Here is a 17,368-nt window from a genome sequence, read left to right as displayed (position 1 = left end):
ACCTAACCACTAAACTGACTAAGAATAAAGTGCCCCGATCTCAGCCACCCAGGTTCCTGAATGCCCCATAAGCCCACTCCTGATAGGTAAGGCCGGCAAGTTGACTCCAGCCGATGGAAGCGCCCACCCTGTTGTAAACTCCTATATTAAAGGGACAATGAAGCAGGAAATGGTCCATGCTTTCCAGTGTGTCCCCGCACTCTTCTCGGGGACATCACCGGTCATCAGAGTTCCTACACTTCAAATTGTCCCTCACATATAGCTTCCCCTGAAAGCAGCGCCAGGCCAAGTCCCAAAACTTCTGGGGGATCCTTTTCATGTTTAAAAGGTACAACCCCACCCTCAGATCCCGACCTGGGCAGTCCCTGAGCACCAGAGGCTTCTGGAAGTGGGTCAACAGAACCCGTTTGTCAAGGAACTGCCTTGACTGGGTCCTGATCTCCCACACTCCCAGACCCCACCGACGTATCGCCTTCAGAGTCGGGGTAGCGTAAGCCGGAAGATATCCATGGGGCGTACGGAGGTCCTTCACTTGCCCTCCTGTCTCCCATTCCTGGAAGAAAGGCCGAAACCATTCCCTACAGGAGAGTACCCACGGAGAAGCCCTCTCTGACCAGAGGTTTGAGATGTTAGCTTTCAAGAAGGTGTTGGTTAAGAACACCACAGGGTTTATCATAGATAAACCCCCTAGTCTCCTCGTGCGGTACGTAACCTCCCTCTTGACTAGGTTCATCCTGTTTCCCCATAACAGTTGGAAAAACAGGCTGTAGACCCTAGTGTAGTAAGCCTCTGGCAGGATACATACGTTGCCCAGATAGATAAACAAGGGGAGCAGGTACGATTTGATCAGGTGTACCCTTTCCCTGAGGGTCATAGACCAACCCTTCCACTGGTCCACCTTCTGAGCGGCATCCTGGAGCTTACCATCCCAGTTTTTGGTGGGATAATCATCCTGGCCGAATATGATGCCCAACACTTTTGCTGACTCTTGGGGCCCTGGAAGGGTGTCCGGGAGATCAAACGTGGGATCTCCCCCTCCCAGCCAGAGACTCTCACACTTATCCCGGTTGATCTTAGACCCGGATGCCTCCGAGTAGCGGTCCACTTCCGACATCACCACATCGACCTCCTCTCGTGAGGACACGAAAATGGTGACATCGTCAGCGTACGCCACCACTCTCTGGGCGACATCCAGCTCCGCCAGGCTCATCCCGACTCCCGCCAACGGCCCACAATCTACCCTCCGGATGAAGGGATCGATTGCGAACACGTATAAAAGCGGGCTCAAAGGACAACCCTGACGGACTCCGGACCCCACCTCAAAAGAGCGGCCAGACCAACCGTTCACCAGTGGGAAACTCTCTGCCCCTGCATACAAGATCTTAAGCCAATTAACAAAAGTACTCGGTAAGCCATATCTCAGGAGGACGGACCAGAGGTACTCGTGGTTCACCCGATCAAACGCTTTGGCCTGATCCAGGGACAGCAAGTACCCCTTCCAGAAACCCGCACTACTCCTCTCCACTGCCTCCCTGACACGAAGGACCGCACTTAAGGTGCTTCGGCCTGGAACAGAGCAGTGCTGAGCTCCCTAAAGGAGCCGGGGTGCAAACTTCACCAGCCGATTAAACAGTATCTTGGCCAGAAGCTTCCTGTCCGTATTGAGAAGAGCTATGGGCCTCCAATTCTCAATACGGCTGGGATCTTTACCCTTTGATAGAAGAATCAGGGCTGACCTCCTCATTGACTTCGGCAGAGTGCCCGAGGAGAGACACTTATTGAATACCTCAGTCAAGAGGGGAGCTAAAGACTCCTTAAAGGTCCTGTACCACTCGGATGTTAAGCCATCCGGACCTGGCGACTTCTTAGGGGCGAGCCCCTCGATCGCCAGTCTCACTTCCTCTTCCCTGATTCCTTCTGCCAAAACATCAAGAGAGGGGTTTACCCCTGGCTCAGGAATGGTTTCAGCCAGGAAAGCCGACATCTTGTCTCGATCTAGATTCTTCCTCCCCAAGAGGTGCGAGTAGAAGGATCTCACGACCTCCAAGATCCCTGATCTTGACCGATTCAGAGATCCTGTACTATCAATCAGTCCTGAAATGACTTTACTACTCACTGACATCTTACAGTTTCTGTAAGGGTCGGGCGAGCGGTACTTCCCGAAATCCCTCTCAAAAACCAAAGATGCGTGCCTATCGTACTGACACCTCATCAGCAAGGATTTCACTCTGGAGATATCCTCTCGGCTACCTCCAGTCGAGACAAGGAGCTCGAATTTCCTCCTCAGACCCTGATACAGGCGATACCTGTTCAGGGACCTGAGGCTCGAGAGCTGGCGGAAGAACCCCGCAATCCGCTTCTTGAATATCTCCCACCACTCTGACTTACTACTACATAGGCCCAGTAAAGGTACCTGACTCTGAAGAAAATCCTCAAAGGACTGTCTTATCTCCGCTTCCTCCAGGAGGGACGAATTAAGCTTCCAATAACCTTTTCCCATCCGGGGGGTCTCTGAAACATTCAGGGAAAACAAAATCATACAGTGGTCGGAGAACTCCACCTCAACCACGGACACTGCGGAAGAGACGGCTTCCTCCTTTAAATAAAACCTATCTATCCTAGACCTGCGACTACCTTGATGATTGGTGAAACCCGTGTGGCCTGAGGGGCTCCGGATGTGGGCGTCCTCTAGGCGAGCTTCTCTAGCTATGCTAATCAGTGCCACACTATCGCAAGTCAGCGGACCATTGGAGCCTCTCCTATCTTGGGACCTCGTGACATTATTGAAGTCCCCTCCAAAGATCACTTGCCGACTCGTAAAAAGAAAGGGCTTAATCCTCATAAAGAGATCTTTACGGCCCCGCTTAGTTTGCGGGGCGTAGATGTTAATGAGCCGGAGCTCTTGTCCCTTCATGAAGACATCTAAGATCAGGCACCTCCCCATTTCTAACTCAATAACCCGTCTGCATTCAACAGGAGTGGTAAAAAGGACCGCCACCCCACTATACGGCTCAGCCGCAAGAGACCAGTGGGAGGGACCGCGCCTCCACTCTCTTCTGGCTTTTACCAGGGAGGCTAGATCTGACAACCTGGTCTCTTGCAGATACAAAATGTCGGCTTCAATACGGCCGAGAAAATCAAAGGCTGCGAATCTAGCCGTATCAGACTTTATGCTGGCACAGTTAATAGATGCCAGCGTCAGTGGGGTGAGTGCCGCCATCCTGGGTGATTGAGTTAGATGGCCTCACCCCTTAAACCTTCTTCCTCTCCTTCCCTCCACCCCCATCTGAATCGGAGGAAGACCCTTTGCCTCTTTTTAAACTCAGGGATATATCCATCCCAGGATCTTTACCTCCAGCATCTGGTGTTACCTCTCCCCCTGAGGAAACTGCCCCAGAGGAAGGAGGCTCGGCACCTCCTGGAGGCCGCACTGCCTCCGGACCCTCGAGAAGAGGAGGGGAGATGGTATCCCCAAGGGCCTCATATCGATTTGAAAGGACGATCAGAGGGTCAGAGACTGAGTTGTTCCTTCTATGGTCTGAGGCTACAACTGAAGAGGAGGACGGCGCTGCCTTACTCTTACCCTTCTTCCTCCTCTTCTTCTTTTCCTGGCCACCATTTACTGTCTACCCCTCCTTCTCCTCCTCATCCACAGTTTCGGATTCAGAGGCATGACTGGAGGAAGGAGCATCTTGACCTTCTTCCCTACGCAGTCTCCCTATCTCCTCATCCAGTTCGGCCCCACCCAAAGCCTCAGAGTTATTCTGACCTCCTTCTGAGCCAGTGTCTGGAGTGGGACCCCGAGCTACCCCTGGCACCTGGGCATTCTCAAGGGCCCTCTCCAACCTGCGCTTCTCCTCTCGCCTCCGCATAGAGGGGGTCTCATGTTTTTCCTTCACTGGCTTTGGAGACCCCTCTCCTCCACTAGTCCCCTCCCCCGCTGGGGCAACCGTTAGGCTCTCCCCAGCCGGGGCGGTCACAGTGTTGGAGAACGAGCGTGGACACTGGCTGAACGGGTGACCTAAGTCACCACACAAGTTACACCGAATCTGCCCACAGGTGGTCGCCAGATGACCCATCCCACAGCAGAGGGCGCATATCTGCTGAGTGCAGTTGGCACTAAAGTGGTTTGGGTCACCACACCTGTGACACAGCCTCGGCTGCCCCTGGTAGAAGATCTGAATCCTGTCGCGTCCCAGAAAGGCGGCCGAAGGGATGTGGGTGACCGTGTTCGCTGAACGCCTGAGACGAACGGAAAACGTCCAGGCCCCAGACCATATATTGTGCTCGTCAAAGTTCTTCCAGGGGACGTCCGTCACCTCCCCGTACCTGCCCAGCCAGGTCATAATGTCATAACAAGAAAGTGACTCGTTACGGGTCAAAACGGTCACTTTTTTTTACCATACTCTGGCGAGATACCGCTTTTACAGATAAATCTCGCCATCCGGGCTCGTTTTTCATCAGCTCATAATTAGACCAAAAGAGATCTAGTCCTTCCGGCCTAACAAAGCTAACGTCAAACTCGGAGGGGCCGAAGGGGTGAATAAGGGCAAAGATGTCCCCAGCCCTGAAACCCATCTGGAAAAGAAGCTCCACCACCTTGCCCCTTTGGGGGCACGCATCTTCGCCTTTCCAGACCAAACGGGCCACATTCCTGCGACCTACCTCCTGCCCGTGTGTCTGGAGGGACCATACGGTCTCCCCATTCCTCTCTCGGAACGCTCCCAGACCATGTCTCTCCACCCAAAAAGACAGGTCCATCTCCTTTCCCTCTACCTGGAGCGTCCTTTCTCCTCTCTTTAGTGCCTCCAGGAGGCGCCGTTGCAACCGACCTTCACCAGATGCAGGAGGTAAAGATCCTACTGAACCCCCAGCCGCCACACTTGCATAACTCCTGACGACCGGGGGGGCAGCCGGACCAGACACCGTCCCTACATTCCCGCTTAGGCCACCTGTACTGCCACAAAAGCCACTCTTATTGCTACCATCCACACCACTACTACTACTCTCATTCACACCACTACTCCTCCCATCTGCGCCACTACCACTCCTCTCATTTACACCACTACCACCCCTCCTATTCACTCCACTATCACCACTCTTAATCACTTCACTGCCACTCCTCCCGATCATTCCACTACCATTCCTCCCATCTGCACCACTACCACTCCTCTCATTCACTCCACTATCACCACTCTCATTCACACCACTACCACTCCTCCCATCTGCACCACTACCACTCCTCCCATCTGCACCACTACCACTGCCACATACACCCCTCTCGTCCACAGCACTGCCACTCCCATCTTTCACACACCTTGTATTAACATTGCTTTTATTGACAGTATTTTTGGGATCAGCAGCTGCTTCACCCACTACCACTGGGCTGGCCTGGACATGCTTTAGCTTGGCCTTTTTGTACATTCTCAGGTCACCGGCGGCTGCCATTGTCGGCGACGCTGACTCCTCCTCCATTCGAGATGTCACCGCCGACATCACCTCCCGAAGCTGAGGCTGCCCCTCCAGGTGCACCTCCACTACTCCTCCTGCCACTGATGTGCAGGGACTCCCCTCTCTCACATGGGAGATCCCTGCAGTGCCTGCGCCACACACTGCGCCCAACCGCACGGGCTCAGCAGCAGGTTCTGACACCTGGACGCTCCCCCCCTCTCAGGGGAGTGCCCCGCAGCACCGACACTACTAGTTGCGCCCAGGGGACCGCCCCCTGAGAAGAACATCTCACCACACACCTCAGGCGCCTGGACACTCCCCCCCCCTCTCAGGGAAGTGCCCCGCAGGGCTAGTAACATTGCCCACAATACTCGGGGAACCGCTCCCCTTGCAAACTGCCGCATAACTATTGCCCACTATTAGCCCGTCCTGCTCTTCCCTACCAGCAGGACGCGTGACTGTAGCACCCGCGGCCATGTTGGATGCAGCACTGTACCCCCCGTGCTGGTCCCGTTCCACAGCAGAAGCGGGATCTGGCAGGGTGGGGGGCCCAGCAACCTGAACCAACTTTTCAGGTGGCCCAGACTGCTGGATAGGAGAGAAAACAAACTTTATCTGCTCCTCAGCCTTTTTCTTCTTCTTCTTTTTCTTCCTCTTCCTCTCCTCAGGGCCCAGGTCCTGGCCAAAACTGAAATTTTCCAGATGGGTGGGTGACTCCTGCATCACTATGGCCCGCAGGAGCCCCCCACAGACCAGTCCACTGTCACCGCCATCATTACTGTCACTTTCCTCAGAGGTGGCTGGTAAGGCGACTTGGGCAGGGTTGATGCAATCCGCACTCAGGGTGACAGAGGTCTTAGGGGTACACGGGGTATCACACACATCCCCCTCACTCTCATCACCCTCACTGCCGCCATCTCCCTCACCACCTTCCTCCATCTTCTCCTCCGTAACACACAAGCACTCTTCCTCCCCCTGACTATCCTCTTTCTCCTTCACAGGGGTCCGCATGGTTTTATAGCGGTCTTCATTCTTTAATTTTTCTTTAAACATGCCTGCTCCCTCTACAATCAGCATTCGGGCTCTCACCACCTCCTGCTCCTCTGCCTTCAGCTCACACACCCTGGCAGCAAACTTAGCCCTCATAGCCTTGGCAGAGTTATCTGTTTGTTAGCGGGCAAACTTCAGGTCTTCCCTTATGATTTTCAGCTTTTCCCCCAGCTGTTCATATTCTACAAGATTTGCCTGCATGCGGGAACCGAAAGTAGCTAGCGACTCCCTGGCACCCTTCACCCCCCATTGCTGGGGTTCCATAGTATCAGACACAGTCCCCGAAGACATAACCATAAGCTTCTTACCGGACGCCTTGCGGTTTCCAGAGAAGGACGGGGGAGTGGGCTCCACATTACTGCGGAGCCTGCTGGATCTTCTCACCCTGTCCTGGGAATCGGCCGTAGCTCTCTCACTCCCACCCCCCTTCGGCCTAGTTCGAGGGGTGGAAGTCTGGGGCTCCATAGCAGGAGGCTCTCCCAAGGAAGCTGCCACCCTCCTGGGGAAAAGGCTGTAGGAAACACTGCTTCAATCCTCTCTCTCTCTGGAAAACTCTGGAAGTCAGACACACCCAACAGCTGCTGTGTTCCACAGGAAGTGCTCTCTGCTGACACCTCTGTCCATGTCAGGAACTGTCCAGAGCAGGATAGGTTTTCTGTGAGGATTTGTTCCTACTCTGGACAGTTCCTGACATGGACAGAGGTGTCAGCAGAGAGCACTGTGGTCAGACAGAAAGCAAATTCTAAAGGAAAAAAAACTTCCCGTGGAAGAAACAGCAGCTGATAAGTACTGGAAATATTAAGATCTTTTTTTTATAGAAGTAATTTACAAATCTGGCACCAGTTGATTTAAAAAAAATGCTTAAAATGGAGTACCCCTTTAATTGAAAGAATATAGGTTAGGACTAGAGATGAGCGAACTTACAGTAAATTTGATTCGTCACGAACTTCTCGGCTCGGCAGTTGATGACTTATCCTGCGTAAATTAGTTCAGCCTTCAAGTGCTCCGGTGGGCTGGAAAAGGTGGATACATTCCTAGGAAAGAGTCTCCTAAGACTGTATCCACCTTTTCCAGCCCACCGGAGCACCTGAAAGCTGAACTAATTTATGCAGGAAAAGACATCAACTGCCGAGCCGAGAAGTTCGTGACGAATCGAATTTACTGTAAGTTTGCTCATCTCTAGTTAGGACTTTGGTCTCCAAACTATGGACCTCTGTGTACTGTGGACTACCATTGGCTGTCCAGGCATGCTGGGAGTTGTAGTTTTGCAACATCTGGAGGTCAACAGTTTGGAGACCACTGTGACAAAACATGTAAAACAACATTTATGGTCTTAAAATAATTCACTGTGTTTTATCCAATATTCAATATAAAGACAGCAATTCAATGGCAAGAAGTAAGAAGTAAAGTGAAGAGAATTATTTTCCTATATTCGGAGGACACTCTGAATACTCTTCCCTCCCCGCTGCCGTCTTGCTGGAGTCATTTCATCGCTGCTAGTAGAGAGGCAGTCTTAGCCTTAGGGATTCTTATACATAGTTTTGTTGACAGAGGTGTCGTGCAGCATGTAAGGCTGAAATACCATATAATAGGAATCTAGAATTTCCACATAAGCATTATCCCACTTCATTGCTCTCAGTATTCCTGCTAGATTACGCTCGCTGCTCCTCTGGACCCTGTTTGCTGTGATTCCCAAGAATGTACGTCCAGAACAGGTAAAGTTTAATGTTGTCAGCGTCATAATAGAACCTAGAACATTCACTATTAGGCTATCCCTTCTTAACAAGATTCTTCATTCACTAAAGCGGTGTTTTTCAACAGCCTTTGGCTGTCCGGGCATGCTGGGAGTTGTAGTTCTGCAACAGATGGGGAAGCCACAGGCTGGGGAACACTGCATTAAATAAGCTGTTGCAGCTTTATCTATGGATAAAGAATAATCTTTGGCTAAAGCAGGGTTTTCCAAACAGCGTGTCTCCAGCTGTTGCCAAACTACAACTCCCAGCATGCCCGGACAGCCGCAGGCTGTCCGGTCATGCTGGGAGTTGTAGTTTGGCAACAGCTGGAGACACACTGTTTGGAAAACACTTGACTTTCCAGGGCATCTCCAGCTGCTTCTAACCTGCAACTTTCAACGTGCATCAAAACAGCTGGAGATTCAATGCTCACAGATTGTCAACATCATTGTATGCTGGGAGTTGTAGTCTTACAGTGACAATTTGCAGCAGTTAGTGTTAACTGGGAGTTCTAGTTTGAGAACCGCTGGAGGCACAGGTTGCAGACCGCTGAGCTGAAGTCTTGCTAAAATACATTAGAACATATGTAAATGGGTTAAATAAAATAACCTGTCGATTACACTATTTTTTGTGGCATTAGAAAATGTTTATTTATTATTTTGCAAATACTGCACAAATCTTAACATAAGAATGCAATTATCATGGCAAAAAGGAATTGCATTCGTATGTTAAGATTTGTGCAGTTCTCTACTACAGGTAAAGGTTACGTTAAGATTTGTGTTACCTGGGGGCCTCCTGGAAAAAAGTCCTCAAAGAATGCAATTCATTGTATGTCTGTGTCGTATAACACGTTAATATACAGTCTTTTAAAGGAATTGTAATATAAGGGTGTATTCACATGATGCGCGGGATTTGAAGCTGAAGATTTGATGCTGTGTTCAGTCATTTCGTTTACATTGATCGCTGCTGTATAAAATCTGCAGCTTCAAAACCTGCGCATCAAATATACTTGACTATTATATTGGTTGTTATTTGTTTATTTTATTTGTTTTTACTTGACTATTTATATTGTTTTTTATTTGTTCATTTTATTTGTTTTTACTCAATTATTATATTTCTTTTTTTATTTGTTTATTTTTTTTGTTTGTATTTTATTATTCTATTTGTTTTAATTGAAATTCAACCATAACATGTTATCTGTTGTGTGCTGTGGGACTGACAGCTGCTATTTTACAATTCTGCACAGTGGTTTGCATTGTTGTCTTGCAGTGCTAGGGTGATGGACGCAATCTGATCAAGGAAAACATCTGAATGGAATATGTATGTTCTCTCTTGTTTGTGTGGGTTAGCTCTTGACTACTACTATTACTACTAATATTGATTTATGCAGTGCCAACAGGTTCTGAAGCACTTTACAATTTTGAGGGTAAGAATAAAGACAAATATCAGATACTAGCAGAGTATCCAGCATTGCCCAGTCTTTCTACCTAAGCCTTGAGGGATGCTCTTGTCCTCATATCCTAACTTTATATCCTGTGCTCATATCCTGTCCTTATGTCCCATTCTCATATCCCATCCTCATATTCAGTTTTCATATCTAGAACTCATATCTCATTTCCCATCCTCATAGCTAGTCCTCATATCCAAACCTTATAGCCCTTCCTCACATTCCGAACTCATAGCCCACCCTCATAGCTCATCCTGTCCTCATATACCATCCTCATATCCCATCCTCATGCCAGTCCTCATATCCAAACCTTATAGCCCATCCTCACATTCTGACCTCATAGCCCACCCTCATAGCTCATCCTGTCCTCATATCCCAACCTGATATCCCATCCTCATATCCCGTCCTCATATCCAGACCTCATATCCCTTCCTCATTAGTGTTGAGCGCGAATATTCGAAATACTAATTTTTACCATGAATATCGTCAGTTCGCGATTTCACAAATATTTAGAATATAGTGATATTGTTAGGGACCGACCAGGAGACAGGGAGAGTGAGCCCTAAACTGACCCTAAAACATCTCTCCCTGCCTACTTGCCCATCCACCCTAAATGGTGGACAGTAGGGCTGCACTATTTATAGTGCAAAAGCAATCGAATCACAATTTTTGCTTTTTGCGATATGGCGATACATGACAAGGGGGGGGGGATGTGACAAGGGGGGGGGATGTGACAGGGGGGGGGAATGTGACAAGGGGGGGGGATGTGACAAGGGGGGGTGACAAGGGAGGAGGGATGTGACAAGGGGGTGGGAATGTGACGGGGGGAGAATGTGACAAGGGGAGGGGGAATGTGACCAGGGGGGGATTTGACAAGGGGGTGGGAATGTGACAAGGTGGGGGGAATGTGACAGGGTGGAGAATGTGACAATGGGGGATGTGATAAGAGGGTGGGAATGTGACAAGGTGGGGGGAATGTGACAGGGGAGAATGTGACAAGGGGGAGGAGAATGTGACAAGGGGGGAGAATGTGACAGGGGGTGTGACAAGGGGGGGAGAATGTGGCAAGGGGGGGAATGTGACAAGGGGGTGTGACAGGGGGGGATGTGACTGGAGGAGAATGTGATGAGGGAGGAGCATGTGACAAGGGGGAGGAGAATGTGACAAGGGGGAGGAGAATGTAAAAAGGGGGAGGAGAATGTGACAACGGGAGGAGAATGTGACAGGGGGAGAATGTGACGGGGGAGAATGTGACGGGGGCGAATGTGACGGGGAGAATGTGGCAGGGGGGGGAGAATGTGACGAGGGGAGATGTGAAATGGGCGGTGGGCATAAAATGGGTAGGTAGATGTGAAATGGAGGCGATTGGACATGAAATGGGGGGATTTCACCCTTTTTTTTATTATATCGCATCGCATATCGCAATCGCAATATTTAGGCCCAAAATCGCAATCACACATTTACCCCATACCGTGCAGCCCTAGTGGATAGACAACTGGGCACCGGTCCCTTCCTGAACTAAAGTGCAGGGGCCTAATAAAAACACATACTAATAAATAGTCGGTCACAAACCAGAAACATAACAGGAACATATAACTCTATAGTATAGGTTCAGAGGACACAGATCAGTGAGCAGCACAGAGGACACTATATAAGCGGACATGAACAGAGGACTCAGTGGTCATGAACAGAGGACTCTATAGATAAGCGGTTATGAACAAAACTCCAAAGATCTGAATAAAGAACTAATAAACATATAGGGGGAGATTTATCAAAGCTGTCTATGTCCCACATCAATATAGACCAAACTACAGAGCGTTAGGTTGGTCTATAGTGCGCCTAATTTATCAAAAGGTGCACAGCTCTTGATAAATTCTGCGCACAGACTTCGGGATCTACGGTTTAGACTGTATTTAAACCTGCTCCAGCATGGTCTGACATTTCGGCATACTTTCAGCCCATGCGACTTGTTGCTGAAAAGTCGCTTTTGATAAATTCAGCACCAATGCATTTTTATGTCTAAAATAGACTAGAATGCATCATGTACTAAAAATCCTCTAAAGCAAAAGTCACAATAAAGTCGCACATATTTAAACTGCGACTTTCTGTGCGACAAATTTAGACAGGAAAAACCAGTCTAAATCATTTGATAAATCTCCCCCATAGAGTTCAACACTCCAGACAGGAAAACGGATAAGTCAGAACAAAACAGGCATAAGCTTAATCCCCTAGAAAACCCTCTGGTAGACACAAGAATAACAATACCATCTGAGTCTCCACGGGCAGATAAACGGGATCTATTGCTAAACAGGAATTATCGCAATCCCCAGATAACCTCCAGTAGAAACTGGAATGTCTTGATACAAGGATGCAATCTCGCAGAGTCCACTATGGAGCACGGATATCCCTTGATCTAATACCCAATACCCCATGGAATGGCAACAGGGATATCTAGATACAGAAACACAGAAAACTGATACAACAGGATATAAATATAGAACACTATTCACACTGAACACAAGACAGGGATAGCAATCCCTTAAAACACCTCCAGTAGACAAGGTGTCCCCATGGAACGGTAACAGGGATGCAAACATAGAACACTGTTCACACTGGACACACAAACTGGACACTCCACTATAGGACTAGCCATTAATAATAAATCCAAATAGACTACTGGCCAGCGGCACACTTCACTTTGTGGCCAGAAGCTGGCCCAGTAGGAAAACAGAAATATAAAACACAGAATTTCATATAAATGAATACAAGAGAAAACACAGTGTGAACAGACACATAGCAAAAAGAACATACAAATCCTAAAACCGACTAAACAAACACAGATTTAAATCCACTAAGAGCATGCCACCTAACCATGGCTAAAACCAAAGGATACAAGGTACATGCTAAAACAGAGACAGTAGATTTAAAAGCTCAAATAAGGAGTGTTTCACCCAATGCCTCCATTAGCAGCATGTCCAGCATAATAGAAGCTAGACATTAGGAAGTCCAAATGAAGTATCACCAGCACTGAAGCTAGTCAGTGCTGGACTTAAGTAGACACACCCTAAAGGCTGAGGCTATTAACTATTCCCTGACCAGGGTACATAAAACTGTTCACACACAACAATCTAATAGCTGTGTGTGAACACAGACCAGGACAGATATGGCAGATACATATTCGTAATGACTAATATATGTTTTGTTTTAATGCAAATTTAGGTGAATATTTATGTGAATATCGGCACTTCCAGACTGGACACTGATCCCTCCCTTCGTTTAGGTGAAAGATATATTTGCGCATGTGCACTATGCAAATTTCATTACGAATTTTCGCCTGAAAAAAAAGAGAACGAACATAGCGAATATGCAAATTTCACGAACATAGGACAAATATTTGTCCATATATTTGTGAAATATCTTGAATTAGAATATGGCCCCTGCCGCTCATCACTAGTCATATCCTGTCCTCATAGCCCATCTCATATCCCAACCTTATATCCCATCCTCATATCCCAACCTCATATACTGTTCTCATATTTTTTCCTAACATCCCTACCTCATATTCCATCCTCATATCCCATCTTCACATCCTGACCTTGTATCTTGTCCTCCCAATAACCCTTCCTAGCAAGAGCTTACAGTCTATGAGTTACAGTACAGATGTAGTCGTTGCCAACATGATCATGGCAGCATGACATTGTAGTACTGCCGCAGGCCATTGAGTGTAAGTGTGAACCAAACAAATGTATGTGAGCGACGATACAAACACTGTACTGGCTTTCCCACCCGACCCTGTAAAATGTACTGTACAGTGACAAGCTATGCACACAGTGTGTATGTCACGATGCCGGCTGGCAGAAGGTGGATCCTCTGTGCCAGAGAGGGATTGGCGTGGACCGTGCTAGTGGACCGGTTCTAAGTCACTACTGGTGTTCACCAGAGCCCGCCGCAAAGCGGGATGGTCTTGCTGCGGCGGTAGTGACCAGGTCGTATCCACTAGCAACGGCTCAACCTCTCTGACTGCTGAAGAAAGGCGCGGTACAAGGGAGTAGACAGAAGCAAGGTCGGACGTAGCAGAAGGTCGGGGCAGGCAGCAAGAATCGTAGTCAATAAGGCAATAGCAGGAGGTCAAGTACACAGTATGGACAAACACAGTAACGCTTTCACTAGGCTCTAAGGCAACAAGATCCGGCAGGGGAGTGCAGGGGCAGTGATCAGATATAGTCTGGGAGCAGGTGGAAGCCAATTAAGCTAATTGGGCCAGGCACCAATCATTGGTGCACTGGCCCTTTAAGTCTCAGGGAGCTGGCGCGCGCGCGCCCTAGAGAGCGGAGCCGCGCGCGCCAGCACATGACAGCAGGGGACCGGGACGGGTAAGTGACCTGGGATGCGATTCGCGAGCGGGCGCGTTCCGCTGTGCGAATCGCATCCCCGACGGCCATGACAGTGCAGCGCTCCCGGTCAGCGGGACCGACCGGGGCGCTGCGGAGAGAGAGACGCCGTAAGCGCTCCGGGGTTGAGCGGGGACCCGGAGCGCTAGGCGTAACAGTGTACTCTGTATGATGCTGCTTACAACATTCCCTGGGGCAGACATTCTCACATCCAGCCCAGTCAATAAGGCAATAGGGCAATAGCAGGAGGTCAAGTACACAGTATGGACAAACACAGTAACGCTTCCACTAGGCTCTAAGGCAACAAGATCCGGCAGGGGAGTGCAGGGGCAGTGATCAGATATAGTCTGGGAGCAGGTGGAAGCCAATTAAGCTAATTGGGCCAGGCACCAATCATTGGTGCACTGGCCCTTTAAGTCTCAGGGAGCTGGCGCGCGCGCGCCCTAGAGAGCGGAGCCGCGCGCGCCAGCACATGACAGCAGGGTACCGGGACGGGTAAGTGACCTGGGATGCGATTCGCGAGCGGGCGCGTCCCGCTGTGCGAATCGCATCCCCGACGGCCATGACAGTGCAGCGCTCCCGGTCAGCGGGACCGACCGGGGCGCTGCGGAGAGAGAGACGCCGTAAGCGCTCCGGGGAGGAGCGGGGACCCGGAGCGCTAGGCGTAACAGTACCCCCCCCCCCTTAGGTCTCCCCTTCTCTTTGTCCGGTAACTGCCTCCCCTGGGATGAGGACACCGGGAAAGAATGGAGGGTTTCCTCAACGGCAGGCAGTACAGCAGGAGTGGGAATGGGGAGGGAGGGTAGAGGGCGAGGCCTGGCACGGGGCAGTGTGACACCAGGACGGGGGCCATGAGGAGGCACCGAGGCTTGCCTGACTGGACTGGGAGGGGGGGAGAGGCACTTCTTATGGCGGGCAGAGTCCATAAAGACCTTAGGGAGACCGGTTACAGGGGGAACCACAGGGTCACGGCAGGGAGTACTGGGAACCGGTTTAAGGCAGTCCTTGAAACAAGAGGTACCCCAGCTCTTGATCTCCCCTGTGGACCAATCCAGGGTTGGGGAATGGTGTTGAAGCCAGGGTAGTCCAAGGAGAATTTCGGAAGTGCAATTGGAGAGGACCAAAAACTCAATTTTTTCGTGATGAGGTCCGATGCACATTAGGAGGGGCTCCGTGCGGTAACGCACGGTGCAATCCAACCTGACTCCGTTGACCGCGGAAATGTAGAGTGGCTTGACGAGACGGGTCACCGGGATGCGGAATTTATTCACCAAGGAATCCAGAATAAAATTCCCAGAGGCACCGGAGTCCAAGCAGGCCACGGCTGAGAGGGAGGAGTTGGCTGAAGGAGAAATCCGTACGGGCACCGTGAGACGTGGAGAAGCCGACTTAGCATCAAGAGACGCCACACCCACGAGAGCTGGGTGCGAGCGTGCGTTTCCCAGACGTGGAGGACGGATAGGGCAATCCACCAAGAAATGTTCGGTACTGGCACAGTACAGACAAAGATTTTCTTCCCTACGGCGATTCCTCTCTTCCTGGGTCAGGCGAGACCGATCCACTTGCATGGCCTCCTCGGCGGGAGGCCTAGGCGTAGATTGCAACGGAGACTGTGGGAGAGGTGCCCAGAGATCTAAGTCTTTTTCCTGGCGGAGCTCTTGATGTCTCTCAGAAAAACGCATGTCAATGCGAGTGGCTAGATGAATAAGTTCATGCAGGTTAGCAGGAATTTCTCGTGCGGCCAGAACATCTTTAATGTTGCTGGATAGGCCTTTTTTAAAGGTCGCGCAGAGGGCCTCATTATTCCAGGATAGTTCAGGAGCAAGAGTACGGAATAGTATGGCGTACTCGCCAACGGAAGAATTACCCTGGACCAGGTTCAGCAAGGCAGTCTCAGCAGAAGAGGCTCGGGTAGGTTCCTCAAAGACACTTCGAATTTCCGAGAAGAAGGAGTGTACAGAGGCAGTGACGGGGTCATTGCGGTCGCGGTGTGGCCCAAGACAGAGCTTTCCCAGACAGAAGGCTGACTACGAAAGCCACCTTAGACCTTTCAGTAGGAAACTGGTCCGACATCATCTCCAAGTGCAGGGAACATTGTGAAAGAAAGCCACGGCAAAACTTAGAGTCCCCATCAAATTTGTCCGGCAGGGACAAGCGGAGGCTAGGAGTGGCCACTCGCTGCGGAAGAGGTGCAGGAGCTGGCGGAGGAGATGGTTGTTGCTGCTGTAGCTGAGACTGAAATTGCTGTAGCTGTGACTGAAGCTGCTGTAGCTGCGACTGGAGTTGCTGTGTCATGGTGGTCAAGTACGACAGCTGGTGGTCTTGTTGGGCGATCTGTCGGGCTTGCTGGGCGACCAGTGTAGTGAGGTCGGCGACAACTGGCAGAGGAACTTCAGCGGGATCCATGGCCGGATCTACTGTCACGATGCCGGCTGGCAGAAGGTGGATCCTCTGTGCCAGAGAGGGATTGGCGTGGACCGTGCTAGTGGACCGGTTCTAAGTCACTACTGGTGTTCACCAGAGCCCGCCGCAAAGCGGGATGGTCTTGCTGCGGCGGTAGTGACCAGGTCGTATCCACTAGCAACGGCTCAACCTCTCTGACTGCTGAAGATAGGCGCGGTACAAGGGAGTAGACAGAAGCAAGGTCGGACGTAGCAGAAGGTCGGGGCAGGCAGCAAGAATCGTAGTCAATAAGGCAATAGCAGGAGGTCAAGTACACAGTATGGACAAACACAGTAACGCTTTCACTAGGCTCTAAGGCAACAAGATCCGGCAGGGGAGTGCAGGGGCAGTGATCAGATATAGTCTGGGAGCAGGTGGAAGCCAATTAAGCTAATTGGGCCAGGCACCAATCATTGGTGCACTGGCCCTTTAAGTCTCAGGGAGCTGGCGCGCGCGCGCCCTAGAGAGCGGAGCCGCGCGCGCCAGCACATGACAGCAGGGGACCGGGACGGGTAAGTGACCTGGGATGCGATTCGCGAGCGGGCGCGTTCCGCTGTGCGAATCGCATCCCCGACGGCCATGACAGTGCAGCGCTCCCGGTCAGCGGGACCGACCGGGGCGCTGCGGAGAGAGAGACGCCGTAAGCGCTCCGGGGTTGAGCGGGGACCCGGAGCGCTAGGCGTAACAGTGTACTCTGTATGATGCTGCTTACAACATTCCCTGGGGCAGACATTCTCACATCCAGCCCAGTGAATGTGTATGGTATGTGTGAGGTGAGCGGCGATGCTGTATGTATTGCTGCTCACTCAATGTAGTATACATTTATTTGCTGGGCGCTCATGCAGCCTGCCTAG

At 50.6% G+C, this 17,368-nt stretch overlaps 1 protein-coding gene across 5 annotated transcripts in view; it reads left to right on the top strand.

The window, feature by feature from the left end:
* STARD13 (StAR related lipid transfer domain containing 13) overlaps nucleotides 1-17,368 on the top strand; it is a 508,748-nt gene that overhangs the window by 83,813 nt on the left and 407,567 nt on the right. Inside the window, exon 1 of one of the 5 annotated variants that reach the window (XM_056561902.1) lies at nucleotides 8,201-8,216. The exons of the other annotated variants lie outside the window; for them this stretch is intronic. The gene's annotated coding sequence lies outside the window, so the exon portion shown is untranslated. Of the gene's footprint in view, nucleotides 1-8,200; nucleotides 8,217-17,368 lie in introns of those variants that run through there. 5 annotated transcript variants of the gene reach the window in all.

Source organism: Hyla sarda, chromosome 2 (genome assembly GCF_029499605.1).
Source record: "Hyla sarda isolate aHylSar1 chromosome 2, aHylSar1.hap1, whole genome shotgun sequence".
In the NCBI taxonomy this organism is placed as follows: Eukaryota; Metazoa; Chordata; class Amphibia; order Anura; family Hylidae; genus Hyla; species Hyla sarda.
Note: the sequence above shows the minus strand (reverse complement) of the source record. Positions and strands in the feature narration are given on the sequence as shown.